Source organism: Callorhinus ursinus, unplaced genomic scaffold (genome assembly GCF_003265705.2).
Source record: "Callorhinus ursinus isolate GAN/ISIS: 27379988/994484 unplaced genomic scaffold, GSC_fseal_2.0 scaffold16, whole genome shotgun sequence".
NCBI lineage: Eukaryota > Metazoa > Chordata > Mammalia > Carnivora > Otariidae > Callorhinus > Callorhinus ursinus.
In genome coordinates this window covers 689143-704447 of record NW_027397078.1, presented here as the reverse complement: position 1 = coordinate 704447, position 15305 = coordinate 689143, and the positions used below count along the sequence as shown (strand labels likewise).

The 15305-nt window shown below is 43.6% G+C and overlaps 1 protein-coding gene and 1 pseudogene across 5 annotated transcripts in view; one reads left to right on the top strand and one right to left on the bottom strand.

Annotated features, from left to right (window-relative positions):
* Window positions 1–15305, bottom strand: part of SHROOM4 (shroom family member 4) — a 218882-nt gene that overhangs the window by 47760 nt on the left and 155817 nt on the right. Inside the window, exon 1 of one of the 5 annotated variants that reach the window (XM_073901801.1) lies at window positions 5328–5392. The exons of 2 other annotated variants lie outside the window; for them this stretch is intronic. The gene's annotated coding sequence lies outside the window, so the exon portion shown is untranslated. Of the gene's footprint in view, window positions 1–732; window positions 1129–5327; window positions 5393–15305 lie in introns of those variants that run through there. 2 more of the 5 variants (XM_073901799.1, XM_073901800.1) reach the window with 2 other exon arrangements.
* LOC112813055 (U6 spliceosomal RNA) lies at window positions 7732–7831 on the top strand (annotated as a pseudogene).

The following is a 15305-nucleotide window of genomic DNA, read 5'->3' as shown; positions in this document are numbered from 1 at the left end:
AAGATAACTATCCCTTACTCATGAGTTATAGCCTGGATTAAATGCAATCATGTGTTGAAATCACTTGTCATAGTGCCTGACATACCATGAACTCAAAAAAAAAAAACAAAAAAAAAAAACAGGGACCAACCACTTATTGAATACTTAAGATGTGCCAAGCACTAAGCACTTTGTATCCATTAGTTGATTCTGTCCTCACTCCAACCTTATCGGTAAGAGCTATTATTATCCCCACTTTACAGATGAGGAAACAGAGACACAGAAAGCTGAAGTTGCTTTGCCATGAGGGTGAGGCTCAGAACCTCCAGTCCTTTCTAGGATACCACAGGACCCCTCCTCCCCAAAGAGGGACCTGTCTCAATGAGCTGGTGTATCTGTAGCTTCTCCTAGCTATTTCCACAAGAAGCAGTCAGAAAAGGAAAGTCCCGGTGGTCCTAGAGTTTAAACCATACCCTCTTTACGCAGTGGGGAAGAGGGGTGAAGAGAAATAAGCAGAGAGGAAAGAAAATGCCAACCACCAATCATGCAGGCCCAGGCCCTCACCATGGAAGGAATGGTGCCAGGGGCCTGCCCTTTCTTCCAAGGCTGGCTCAGGTACTGTCATTAGCACATACTCAACCATTCATTATCCCAAAGTTCCTTTCTTAGGAAGCAGAAAGAAAGGGATATTGAAGAAAGAAAGCAGAAGGGGGTGGGAGAGAGGCAGCAGCCATGGCTACCAGCAGTACCTACCATGGAAGTTGCCCCTGGTGGGGAGATGGCTCAGGAGAAAGCTGGGTATCCGGCCAGCTCAGGGGCCCAACAATCCCTCCAGCCAGGCCCCGGGGTTCCTTTCTGCAGGCTGGATCTTCCCTTAGCTGGGACCCATCTGCCTTCCTGTTAAGACCTCCTGAGATGAGGAGCCATCAGCCCCAGCTCCTGAGTGTGATCCAAGGGGCTCAGGCACAGTCAGGTCTCAGTTCCGAGAACAGAGAGGAGTAGCACTGAAGGCAAGGTATGGCCATCAGCCGGTGGACCTAGATGTGGCCACAGCCATAGGGACTGAAAGCCAGTGTCAGAGAGCGGGATGGGAGTGAAGACGCAGCTCCAGAAACCAGCCAGCACCCTGGTGGCAAAGGGAAGGATGAAAGGCAGTTCCAGCAGCATAAACAGCCCCCCTGTTCCCTACTCCAGCCTCCTCTGGGCCCTGGCCCACCCCCTTCCACAGCTCAGGGGCCAATAAGGAAGCTGGGCCCCCAGCCACTGCTAGAACTCAGGAAAGGAGCAAGGAAATGATGTTTGGGAAAGATAAAGCGAGTGTCTAAAAAGAATTTTTAAAAATACACGTAAGTGAGAGAGAAAAATACCCCAGACACACACACTTAAAAGAATTCCTGTGCTTCCTGAACTGAGCTGACCCCACCCAGCCATCTCCGTAGGTCCGCTGGGCCCCAGAAAAGGGAAGCCCAGATCAGCCAAGCCTAGCAGCCTCCAGGTCCAGAAGAGCAAGTAGGAAGGACTACGGCTTATTTTACATAGCTGGGGGCAAGTGACCTAGAGATTTTCCAAGGGGAAGGTCCTTCTGAGACAGAAAGACTTACAAACCAGTCTGGGTCGTATTTTACAGGATCTGCACTTCCTGTGGGCACCTGAGCTGATCCAAGGAAAACCTCATTTCGCAGCAGAGACCCCAACTCCAGACTAGTGGCGCTTGGAGTCAGCATCCCTGGCTCTGCCATGAATTTGTTCTGACCTCTGGCAACTTACTCCCCCTCTCTGAGCTTCCGTTTCCTCTCGGCAAAATAAAACATTGGACTCCATTGAAACAAACAACCCTTCCAGCTATAGCATGCTCTGACGTCATAGTCCTGGGCCCCAGGCTGCGGCTTCAGATGATGTCCTCACTGACCTGTGCGACAGCCAGAAACGAGAGCAACCCCACGTGAATTTGTTGCATATCCCAAGCCCCAAGTCAGGCATCAGAGTTTAATTTCTCTCTGGGATTTAGAGTCGGGGGTTTCCCTTTGTAATACTCCTCATCCCCATTCCAGTTTCCCTTGGCCTCTGGTCCTAAGTCCAGCAATTTCTGGCCCAAGAGGGCTTATGTGAGCCCCCTCAGGACAAGAAGGATGCCCAGACCATTCCTCTCTGCGGAAATCATGCCCGGAGGCCTCTTTCCCTCTCTTCCTTCTGTACCACCCAGGGAAGTCTGGGTTGACTTTTGTCTATTCTCCAAAAGGCAGGTGCCATCCAAAGAAGCCCTATAGGCCCTCCCTTGGTAGTTGGTACCGTATAGAGGAAGGCTGGGGATTTTATGGGCATATCAATCTGGCTTGGAGTCTCAGCTTTACCACTCACTCCTTGTTTGGCCTTGGGCATGTCACAGACCTTCCATTTTTCTCACCTGCCGGCCTTCAATAAATGGGGCCTGCTGTTAATATTATCTTCTACCCCAAATAGTCATGGGCAAAGTACTGTTAATAGCAAGAAAAATAACTTTTGCGAGCCAAATGAAGATGAAAGAGAAAGGACTAGTTAAAAGAAGGTTCAAAACCGATGGTTCCCAGAGAGGAGAGGGCTGGGGGCATGGGTGAAATAGGAGACGGGGATTCAGGAGGGCACGTGTTGGGACGAGCCCCGGCGATTGTATGGAAGTGCTGAATGGCTATATTGTCCACCTGTAACTAATATAACACTGTATCTATACTGGAATTGAATACAAAACCTAATAAATGAATGAATGAATGAATGAATGAATGAATGTTCAAAAGCCAAACCTAGTACTCAAGTACTCAGAGCTTCTCAAACTTTAGTGGGCATACTAATAGCCTGAGCATCTTGTTAAAATGTGGATTCTGAGTCAGTAGGTCTAGAGTGGGCTCCAGATTTGACTTTCTCACAAGCTCTGCAGTAATGCGGATGCTGCTGGCGTGATCACCATTCTTTGACAATACACAATACAGTACCATTAATGGCACACTGAAGGATAACCCCTGGTCCGAAAAAGCAGCAGGATACACAGTCTCTTCTCCTGTCCTTACTCAGGCCTCGATGCCCAGCCTTCCCTAATCTTCTGGTCACCAAGTGCCTTCCTCCTTCCACTCAGCAACCTAGAGCCTAACAGTGCTTCCCTGATGAGGCCTGCTGATCCCTACTTCCTAACAAAATAAAGAACAAAGAGTTTGACAGTAGTCTGGCCCTCTCAGTAGCCAGGTGAGGTTGAGGAAATTATGACGAGAGGTGCAAGCATGCTCCTGGGACTTGCTGAGGTAGGGGAGGCGGGGTGGGCAGATGAGTTGGGGAGTCACCAGATGAGGTGATAGGATGGGCAGGTGGGCACAGACAGCATATACTTGAAAAATCCATAGGCAAAGGAAGATAAAAGAGGAACACAAGCAGTTTGGCCAATCTGGGAGTTGGGAAAGAGGCTGGGGGAGAGGTGGGGGTAAAAGGGGTATCCTCTCCCTTAGCACTGCTGAGTTCCAGATTAGGTGACCAAGTATAACCTCCTATGTTTGGGGGAAGGTAAAGATGAGTGCTTCTCTTTTTTAAAGATTTTATTTATTTATTTGTCAGAGAGAGAGGGACACGAGCACAACAAGGGGAGTGGCAGGGGGAGAAGCAGGCTTCCCGCAGAGCAGGGAGCCCAATGCGGGGCTCGATCCCGGGACCCTGGGATCATGACCTGAGCCGAAGGCAGACGCTTAACCGACTGAGCCACCCAGGCGTCCCAAGATGACTGCTTCTTTTCCAAGCACTCAGAAAATAAGAACTTGGCATGGGTGCAAGAGGAGGATGGGCACATGCAGGTGAAAGCGGCAGATAAGCCAGAAGCTAGCTCCCAGAAGAGTCCTCTGGTAAAACACTTGTGAGAGATGAGGAGAGGGAAGGAGAAAAATTCTGGAACGAGTGCCCTGGTGGGCTGTCACCCCAGTATCTTCTGACAGCACTACCTGTCTCCAACCCTGGCTCCCAGCAGACCTGTCAAGCAATACTTAGAGGCAAACAGAGAAAGAGAACCATGGCTCGGCCCCAACCCAGGGCAAGAAGGAGAATATGGCCTGTGTTGCTGGGGATTGTGCTTAATCCGAGGTCTGGGCCATAACCTACTGCAGGCTCTTTCCTCTTCTGAAAAGTGTTTAGATAAGGAGAAGCACAAAAGTGTCCTTGATTAGCTCTGTTTACTTTCTGTGGTTCTTCCAGCCTCCCCCTGAACAGCACATTCCACCTGCCCCATATGAAGGAGTCCAAGCTCATCCTGGCCAGCTCAGCAGGAAGGGAAGCCTGCACACAGACTGGTGGACAGAACAATGCACGGCTTGTTTATCTGACAAAATAGGGGAAAAGTTGCTTGATCACCATGGAGGGATACAGACCTACGAAGGCCCACTCACACCCCACTGTTAGTGGGGGGCCTTGCAGCCTGGTGATCCAGAGACCCTTTCTTTTTCTTTTTTTTTTTTTTTTTAAGATTTTTCTTTATTTATTTGACAGAGAGAGAGACAGCGAGAGAGGGAACACAAGCAGGGGGAGTGGGAGAGGGAGAAGCAGGCTTCTCGCTGAGCAGGGAGCCTGAAATGGGGCTTGGTCATGACCTGAGCTGAAGGCAGATGCTTAACTGACTGAGCCACCCAGGAGCCCCGAGACCCTTTCTTATTACAGACCAAACCAAGGGGGAATATGTACATGTATGTGTGTATGTGTGTGTCTAAGTGTGTGTGCGTGTATGTATAATTTTTAAAGACAACTTTTACAACAGTGGCTTTCCCGTCAGTCTGGGAAAGTTATAAGTTGGGTCACCTGAAATGTGGGTATTTTATGTAGAAGGGGCTCTGGTATCATTCTACCTCCCCACCTTCCCCACCTCTTCCAACCTCCCCTTACTTCTCTGAATACTCAGGTCAAGTTCTTTTGTATAAATCTGCTGGATCCCCCCTCTCCACCCTCCACCCTGGGGTCCATCCCTAGCTAAAAGGAAACCCAGGGTAGTGAATAAGAAAGGGAATGCTGTGGTGGAAAGAAAGACTCCCTCAAATGCTGTGGTGTGTGTCAGGGGGTGCCTTTTGGCTCTCCAAGTAGACAGTGATACCTCATCTGATTTGGGCCTTTATATTTGACCTTCTGTTTTCATGTATCCATTTTCACGTTGGAATCTTTAAAACATGGGGACACCTCCTTTTCGAAAGAAGGTTGGAAAGAGGCAAACTGTGAATGATGCAGGAGAGCCTTGCAAATATGAGGGGCTACAAAATGCTTAGTACTTTAGAAACATACTACTTGGAATTCTCTTTCAGTGTGCACTGGAGAGCATATTTTAGTTTTTCTATGTATAGTCTAATAAGACATACCCATCATAGACTGCTTCTTGTCAGTGATCCCAAAGGCAGGGAGGTTGACAGTGCATATTTCACAGCTTCTAGAAGCAAGGGGAGCAAGTCAAGAATCTGAATAATGAGAGACTTTTTCTCACTTTCCTGTATATACAAAAGCTAAGAGTGTACCGCCAGAGACCCGAGGGAGACTTTGGAGAGCACACAGAGAAAATGACAACAGGTTCATAGAGCACCATCTTCTGAGTCAGCTTCTGCTGTGATGCCCAATTTCCTAAACCAACACGCAGAGTGATAAAGAAGGTGGAGGTTGTTTGTCCCCCAGCTCTGGTTTCTATTAGTAATATTTGTCGTATCCCATGAGAAGGAGGTTATGGGAATAATACAAGATTTCCTTTCTTCTCCCCTTAAGCCAAATATCTTCTTCTGCTCAAACTCAGTATTAGAGGTACCACTTTTCAGGGGGATGATGGAACCCACAGAGGTTTCCCTCAAAGTCAAGTCTCAAAGCCCTTAGAATTACTTCTGGCCACTCTTCAACTCATCTCCACTACTAAGGACATGAAGCCAACAATAGTGAATACCCCAGTAGAACCAAGAGCACCCACTCACTCTGCTTTGAGCAAACATGACAATGAGGAAGGGCCAATGCTCAGTGGAGCTGGACCACAGTGAGCTAGGTGGACAGTGGTGGGAGATGAGGTTGCGAAAGCGCCAAGGCCAGATGGTGGAGTTTTCAAAGGCCAAGGTAAGAAGCATACATTTAAATCTCACTGCAGTGGGAAGGCAGTGGACATTGTTCGGCAGGGGACTACCATGATTGAAGTTTTATAAAGATCTCACCTGACTGACGGATTTAGGTAGGACAAGAGTAGAAGCCAGGGAACCAGTTGAAGAGTCTCTTGTAGGTAAGAGATGATGGTGGTTTGTTCTAGGGAGGAAGCAGTAGGGTAGAGAAAAGAAGCTTGACTAGAGATATCTCGAAGAGGTAGAGCTGACAGGACTTGTGGATGGACTGAATGTGGAAAGTGAGAGAAAAAGACGCCATGACATCTGGGTCATCTGGCATCTGTCCCTTCTTAGCACAGAATTCATTCCCGAAACTGAGTCATTAGGAGTTCTAAAAAAAAAAAAAAAAAAAAAGTGGGCAGTCTTCACCATTCTTTTATTCAAGCACTGATGGAGCTTCCATCTACATTTAAGGTACATGGAGAGGTACTATGGGACATGCCAAAATGAAGAAGATATAATCCCTGTGCTCAAAGAATTTATACTGTGATAGGAGATGAATAGAAATACCTAAGTAACCACTAAACCCTAATGCGAATGTCATGTCATGAAGGAAATGCTGACAAAAGGAGTGTTTAAAAAAGGAGAAAGCACAGCTGGTTAATCAAGGAAGACTTCACAGCACCTCTAAGCTAAGTCTTGAAGACCCAGTTTAAACTGGAGGAGACTGGAGAAGTCGTGCCAGGTTTTGCATAAACAAGAGGGAGAAAAGCAGGAATATGCTGAATGAAGAACGTGCGGTTTCTATAAGGCACACAGGAAGTAAAATAAAAATGATGGTAAGAATATGGTTGGCCACAGTGTCAGGGTAAAGCATTTACTTAATATAACCCAAGAGGCAAGAGAGAGGTTTTGGAGGTTCCAGGATAGGAGAGCAACATGGTAAAAGCTGTGTATTGGGAAGGTTATTCTGGTAGGACGAATTATGTGGATAAATACTGAAAGCACAGAGAAGGGAGCAGGCTAGCACCACAGATAGGATAAAAGGTAGAACTAGAGCAAGACAGCGGGGATGGAGCAGAAGGGAAGGATGGGAGGGAGGACATGAGAGACAGAATCAACAAGGTTGGACTACTAATTAAATATGGAGGAGAGAATGGGGTTAATGTGACCGTGAAGCCCGCGGGAGAACAGTGGTATCACTCACCTAGACAGGGAAGTCAGAGCAGAAGCTGGTTTCAGGAGAAATGTTTGATTTTAGACAGGAGTTTGTTTCATAGGCTGTCGAATTATGTAGATAGGCATGCCCAGCAAGCAGCTTAATGTCTGGGCTGCAGTGCTAGAAAGAGATTAGGGCAGGCTATGGACCTGTGGTCATTATCCCGAGAGGAGGCAGCGGATGCTGCTACAGTGGACATAACTGCCTGCAGTAAATGTGTGCAAAGAGGGTAGGTGATGGGTCTCCACAGAACAGCTAGAGTTCAGGTTGGGAGAAGAAGAAAAGCTAATCAGAGAGACACAACAATAAAATGCCATTTTCAATGGTATCGGCCATACGTATTTTTAAACTAAGTGTCAGCAAAGTTGCAGGAACACAGGCATTCTTACGCACTGCTGGGTGGGAAGGGATATGGGCAAACATTTGCTGGAGGGAAATGTGCCATAGCAAGAGTCATCAAAGTGTTCCTACTGTGCTTGCTTCAGCCAACATACACTAAAATTGGAATGATACGGAGATTAGCATGGCCCCTGCAAAGAATGACATGCAAATTTATGAAGCACTCCATTTTTCTCCCCTGGAATTAGACAGCATTACTGGTTGTGCAACCTTGTGAATACACTAAAAACCACTGAATGGCACACTTGAAAGTAATGAATCTGACAGCATGTGAATTACATCTGTTTTAAAAAATGTTCCTACCCTTTGATCCAGTCTTTCCACTCCTAGGATTCTATCCTAAGAGAGCAATTAGACATGCACACATTGATTTATGTACATGAAGTGTCATGTACTGCAGGGATATTTATAATGCTAAAAACAGGAATATCCTAAGAGCCCAACGTTTAGGAAGAGTTAAGTGAAGTATCATACATCTACAGGAAGGAATAATAGTCTGCCATTAAAAACCATGTTTCTCAAGACTCCTTAATGATCCTGGAAAAGGCTCACAATATAATGGTAAGTGAAAGAAAAGTACATAAACCTGTATGTAGTACCAGCCCAATTCAAAAAATATATATGCATGTATCTATATACTCATGTATAATCATACACATATTAAAAGGCTAAATACAAATACACTGTCTCTTCCCAGTAGGTATTTATCTCTATGTGGCAGAATTAAGGGTCTTTCTTTTTTTTAATATTAGATTTCTTTCTTTTTTTTTATTATGTTATGTTAATCACCATACATTACATCATTAGTTTTTGATGTAGTGTTCCATGATTCATTGTTTGCGTATAACACCCAGTGCTCCACGCAGAACGTGCCCTCTTTAATACCCATCACCAGGCTAACCCACCCCCCCCCCCCCCCCTCCCCTCTAGAACCCTTAGTTTTTTTCTCAGAGTCCATAGTCTCTCATGGTTCGTCTCCCCCCCCCCAATTTCTCCCCTTTCATTTTTCCCTTCCTGCTATCTTCTTTTTTTTTTTAACATATAATGTATTATTTGTTTCAGAGTGTCCATCGACAGATGAATGTATAAAGAAGATGTGGTATATATATACAATGGAATATTATGCAGCCATCAAAAGGAATGAAATCTTGCCATTAGCAACGATGTGGATGGAACAGGAGGGTATTATGCTGCGTGAAATAAGTCAATCAGAGAAAGACATGTATCATATGACCTCACTGATATGAGGAATATTAAGGGTCTTTCTTAATATTTTTTACGCCTTTACAAAATTTCAAAGCTTTCTACACTACACATGCATTATAGTTGAATGAGAAAAGGTTTTCAAAGAAAAAAGACACCGTTCTACATGGATATATCATTTACCCTGACAATTGTCCAATACAACTGTCTGATACATTTAAGTTAGGAATCTGCAATTATACTTGTAATTCCACTTAACTATTTCAAACATTTGGATTTTGCCCTCAGGTAAATCAGCCTAGAGCCCACCAACTAGCAAAATGCTTCACCAACAAATGCTTTGCTGCTTGGTAGTGTATTCCTCTGTTTATTCTACTACTAAAACAAAACCAAAACCAAAACCAAAAACAAAAACCACCCCCCAAAAAACAAAAAAACCCCAAAACAAAAAATACCCCCAAACCCCTTCATCTGACAGGTTTTTTAACCCCAATATCAATACTTGGAGCTGTTCTTTGCTGTGAGAAATGGCCAGGGCTGGAAGAATAAGGAGCAAGTTGAAGAGAGATCAGGCAAAGGAAAGGGGTCAAGTCAGGGTCAGCATCAAGGCTGTGCCTAGTGGGTTGAAAGAAATTACTACTGAGGGCACTTTTTTATAAGATTGTATTTATTTATTCATGAGAGGCAGGGTGGGGGGCAGAGGCAGAGGGAGAAGCAGGCTCCCTACGGAGCAGGGAGCCCGACGCGAGGTTCGATCCCAGGACCCTGGGATCATGACCTGAGCTGAAGGCAGACGCTTAACCGACTGAGCTACCCAGGCACCCTACTCAAGCCCTTCTTGGCTATAGTTTCTTCCCAAGTGCCTGATAAACTTGGTGGGACAAAATTGCATGGAAAGGGGACAAGGCACAGGAAAATCTGGTGTGGGGTGTGGCAGCAAGTACCATTTGTGAAGCCATCTAATTGCTAATATTTGTATACAGTTCTCAAAGAACTTTCATAGACACCGGTCCATTTAATCCTTACAACCACCTTATAAACTCCACTGCAGGAAAGACAAAACTCAGGCTCAGAGGTGAAATAAATCACACAAGGCTTGAAACCAAGTTCTTCACTTCCAAATTCCTGTGCTTTTTCCCTAAACAGTGGTTCTCAAAGTTTTTTTCTATAGATCAGCATCAGCATCAGTGAGAACTTGTTTAGAAATGAAATTCTGGGGCCCTGCTCCAGACCTTCTGGATCAGAAACTCTGGGATTAGGGCCCAGCAATCTGAATTTTAACAAGCCCTCCAAGTGATTCTGCTGCACACCCAAGTTTGAGATCCATCACTCTAAAGAATGCTACCATGCATTTTAAAACAGATTTTCAAATGGCTTCTTTAAAAGCCTGGTGATGGGTGTTAAGGAGGGCACATACTGCATGGAGCACTGGGTGTTATACGAAAAGAATGGATCGTGGATCACCACATCAAAAACTAATGATGTATTGTATGGTGACTAAAATAACATTAAAAAAAAAAGCAACTGATAAAAAAAAAAACTGGCTGCTGGGTGCCTGGGTGGCTCAGTCATTAAGTGTCTGCCTTCGGCTCAGGTCATGATCCCAGGGTCCTGGGATCGAGCCCCGCATCAGGCTCCCTGCTTAGTGGGGAGCCTGCTTCTCCCTCTTCCTCTACCCTTCCCCACTGCTTGTGATCTCTCTCTCTCTCTCTCTCTCTCTCACTCAAATAAATAAAATCTTTAAAAATAAATAAATATATAAAATACTGGCTGCTGATGCTTTGACTTATGTGGGGTCTTGTCTTCCAAGGCAGGCTGGGAGCCTCTCCTCAACTGTCAGTGGCTGTATACATAATCGAGTGGGCTGCCTGAATAGAGCTTGGGCTCCAGGGGCAGGTGGGAACATACTACTTCATGGTGAGGAAGGTGCCAGAACCAAGAGGGCCAATCTCTGCTCACATCTTCCCTGTTTGGAGGAGGTATGAGCTGGTGAGCAGCTGCCATATATCTACCTCCCTTTCTGAAGTTTCTCTCCATAAAGGCTTTCGCATGGTTCCCCAATGTCCTGCATGAGCTCCTGGGAAATTTCCTGATATGATGTATTTACATTTGCAAACCTCTAGTTGCTCAAGCTTTTCATTTCTTTGGTTTTCATTTTGTTTTTTTTTTAGAGGGTTTTCAAACAACAATTTAAGAAAAAAGGCAGCAATTAAAACAAAATTATTTTCCTTCTGGGGAACATGAACTCCCCTACTCATGCCTCCCCAACCCACTCCTTACCCAGTTTCCTCACTGTGGGTAACTGCTTGCTCACTCTCTCTCAGGCACGCATGCACTCCTGCACTCAATCATACACATTCCTTCCCCTTGGGATGGAGAATAAACAAATCAGTTATTTTTTTAAAAATTGGACTTGACTTAAATTGGATTTTAAATTTTGTCAAGGTAATGCTTGTAAAACTGAAACAAAACTCATACATAAATATAGATTTAATTTGAAAACACTAAAGCTAAAAGACAGAATCAAAATGAAAATTATAAAGTATTCAAAATTCTAGCAGTGAACAGAATTTGTTCATTGCTTTGTCCTCAGCATCTTGAATTGTGCTTGCTTGGCTCTCAATAATTGAATGGATGAATGAATGAATGAATTCAATTCTAGTACCTATGTAGAAAGGGAAATAGATTTTTTTTGTATTTTTGTGTTTCCCTTTCTACGTAAGTACTAGCATTGAAAAATGCTGGGAGTCCACATGTTGGAGTCCATGTTGGGAGTCCACAAGGAGTATGAATGCACAGCATTCAGGCAAGAGGGCTTTGACACTGTAGACATGTCCTGTGGAACACTGAGAAACCACAGAACTTTAGGGTATCCTGACCTGCCCAGCACAGAATACATAATGTCTACTAACCTGCAGACAAAAAAATCTACATAAAGGAGGCCATGCTTGAGGTCTGACCTTGAAGGAAGGGTAGGGATTGACCCAGATAAAAGGTATGCCTGTAGAAGGAATAGCATGTGAAAATCATGGAAATGGGAGGGAAAAATGGTGTCCTGAGATTAGGATGTGAGAGGAGGGGTGGTGAGAGGTAAGGCTAGAGCAGCAGGCTGGGCCAGAACATGGGAGAACTAAGTCGCCATGTAAATGAGTTTGGCTTTCCCACAGGCACTGGGGAGCTGGTGCAAGATTCTAAGTTCGACAGTGGCAGAACCAGATTTACATTTTGGAAAGATGTATCCGTTGGCATCAGGGAGAAAAGAGGCAGGTGGACCACTTAGGAAATAAATGTTACAGTCCAAGTGATCTCTGATTCAGGGATAGAATGGAGAGGTGTATTTGAGAATTGTCTTGTCTGGGAGGTAGGACCAATAAATCCTGGTGTCTGATTGGACAGATGTGAGGAGTAAAGAAGAGGAGGGAGTCCAGAATGTCTGCCAGATTTCTCACTTCAGTAAATGATTCAGCCTGTCACCAATACCAGCAGAAGAGTAGGGAGGGAAATCAATCCAATTTTGGACAAGTTGATTTTTAAGTATTTCTTTTTTTTTTTTTTTTAAAGTAACACTTGCAGAAGGCAAACCATTCAAAGAGTACAAAGGCATAAACAATAAAAAATGAGTCCTCCACACACCTGGGGAAACCACTGTTAACATTTTCTTGTTTATCCCTGGGAAGCAGTATGGTATAGTATTAAAAGCAAAAGTTCTGAAACCAGACTGGATCTGAATCTGTTACTGCTACCTGTATGGCCTTGGGCTGGTTATTTAACATCTCTGCCTCACTTACATCATCTGTAAAATGGGAATTATAAAAATAGAACACCAAAAAAGCATACAAGAATAATGTTCAGAAACTTGATGTTTGTGCTAACAATATATCTTGGAGATAATTTCATATCTGTGTGTACTTTTCCACAAATTTTTAACAACTGGATAGTATTATACCATGTGAATCTTGTTCAGTTTATTTAACCTTTATCCAATTAATGAAAACTGAGGTTGTTTCTATTTTTTTTTTGCTATTACAAATAATGCTGCAGCGAGTATTTCTGTAATCTTCACACACACAGATGATTATAGCTATTAGATAAAATGGAATTGTGGTTCACAGAATATGTGAATGTTTGTGATAAAGTCTCCTGAAATCCAAAGAGGTTATGTTAATTTGCACTTCCACCAACAATGTATTACAGCAATGCTTTTCAAACTTTAATGGGCAAACAAATCACCTGGGGACATTAAAATGCAGATTCTGATTTAGTAGATCTGGGTTGGAACTGCATTTCTAACAAACTCTGGGTTGATACAGATACTGCTGGTCCAAGGATCACACTTTGAGTAGCAAGGTATATAGCAAGGTGTAAGAGTGCGTTTCTCCGCATGCTTACCAAAAAATAACGTATACCGAATGCTCTGAGTTTTGCCAGTCTGATAGGTGAAAGTTGTATCTTAAGGTAAGAGTTGTTGCTTAAATAAATCTATATTTCTTTAATTATGAGTGTTGGTGAGCATCTTTTCATTTATTTTTATAGACCAACTTTCTTTTTCTCTCGACTGCCTGTTTAGGTCCTTTTTTCTCTTTTATAATGATTTGTTGGTATTTTCCTTAGTGATTCTCAATCTCAAGAGCTCTTTATATATAAAGGGAACAAGCTCCCATAGCAGATGCAAAATCTTCTTCCCAGTTTTTTGTCTTTAGATTTTGTTTATGTATTTTTGTTCTGCTGTACATTTTAACTTTGGTGCAGTCGAATTTAACAATTTTCTCCTTGATGGCTTCCTTTGTGTCTTGTTTTGAAAGACCTTTAATATTTCAAGATAAAATTATATATTAAAAATCACACACTAAACTATGTCTTTGGATCAATTTCTAGACCTAAGTATGGTCCATTGATCTGGCACATGAATATGCGCCAGTTCTAATTAAACTGTTTTAATTACTGTAGTTTTATATTATGTTTCAAAGGAACTGGTCCATTTCTCCCTTATTGCTCTTCTTTTTCAGACCTTTCCTGACTAATCTTATAGATTTATATGTCCATATGTACTTTAGAATCACCTTGGGCATGCCAGATTATGATGTGTCTGGGAGACAGCTTGGTGAAGAAGTGTAATGTGCAGTTGAATCCAGAATCTAGGAGTATGGTCTTCTCTGGATACAGATATCTGGGAGTTATCAGCAGTATCTGAAGCCTCTCAGGAAAAGTTCATAGAATGAGAAAGAGTCTGAGACCGAACTTTAGGTTAGTGGTTCTTGAAGTTCAATACTCAGACCAGCAGCACCAGCACTACCTGAGAACTCCTTGGGCCCTGACTAGATCAGAAACTGTGGGGAGGAGGGCACCAATATGTTCCTTAACAAGTCCTCCAGAGAATTCGAATGCACACTCAAGTTTGAGGACCATTGTTTTAGGGTATACCAGTAGTTAGGAGACAAATTAAGGAAAAAGAACGGAAAATAAGCAGTAGGAAGAAAACCAGGAGAAAGAGAAGAAATTTCCAAAAAGAAGTATTCAACAGGGCTAATATTTATTAAGCAACAACTACTTCCAAAGGGTTTTATACATGTCATCTCACTCATATGACTCCAAAGGTTATAGAAATCTTCGTACAGATGAGGAAATTGTGATTAAGTAACTTGCTAAAGGTTGGCCAGTTGGTAAATTATTTGATGCCAATGCTATTATATATCAATGGCTACCTTCCTTCCTCTGTACTATACTGCTGAAAAACTCTATTAAAATTGCCCATTGGAAAAGGAGAAGGAAGATGCTCCTTCCCTGTTTTTTCAACCTGGAGGACACTAATGCATCTTGGAACTATACAGAGAGGAGTGTTGTAGTAGAGGAAGAAGCCAGACTGTAGTGGGGAAATGGGAGGGAGGAAAGGGAGACAATGAATATAAGAACACTTTTCAAGAGCTTAAGGAGCTGGGCTGTGAAGGGAAAGAGAATAGTTGTTAGAGGAGAATAAAGGTCAAGGGCAGATGATGTTTTTAAGAGGAAGTGATTACCTAAAGATACTTATGTGTAATTGAGACTAGCTTATTTTTTTTTTAAGATTTTACTTATTTATTTGACAGAGAGAGTGAGAGAGCACAAGCAGGGCGAGTGGCAGGCAGAGGGAGAAGCAGGCTCCCTGCTGAGCAGGGAGCCAGACTCGGGATTCAATCCCAGGACCCCAGGATCATGACCTGAGCCAAAGACAAGCCACTTAACCGACTGAACCACCAAGGCATCCCTTGAGACTAGTTTAGATTGGGAATAGCATTCTATGGGTCTAGAACAATCTTTGGTCCCAATCTCTCACCTAAGCCCCAGTTCTACCTATGCTCTACAATGGCCAGTTGAACCTCTATGTATCAATCACCTCAAACTGAAGAGAAAACCAAAGAAAAGCCAAGCTTGACATCAAGCCTAACTCTTCCTACTTTAGCTTTTAAAAA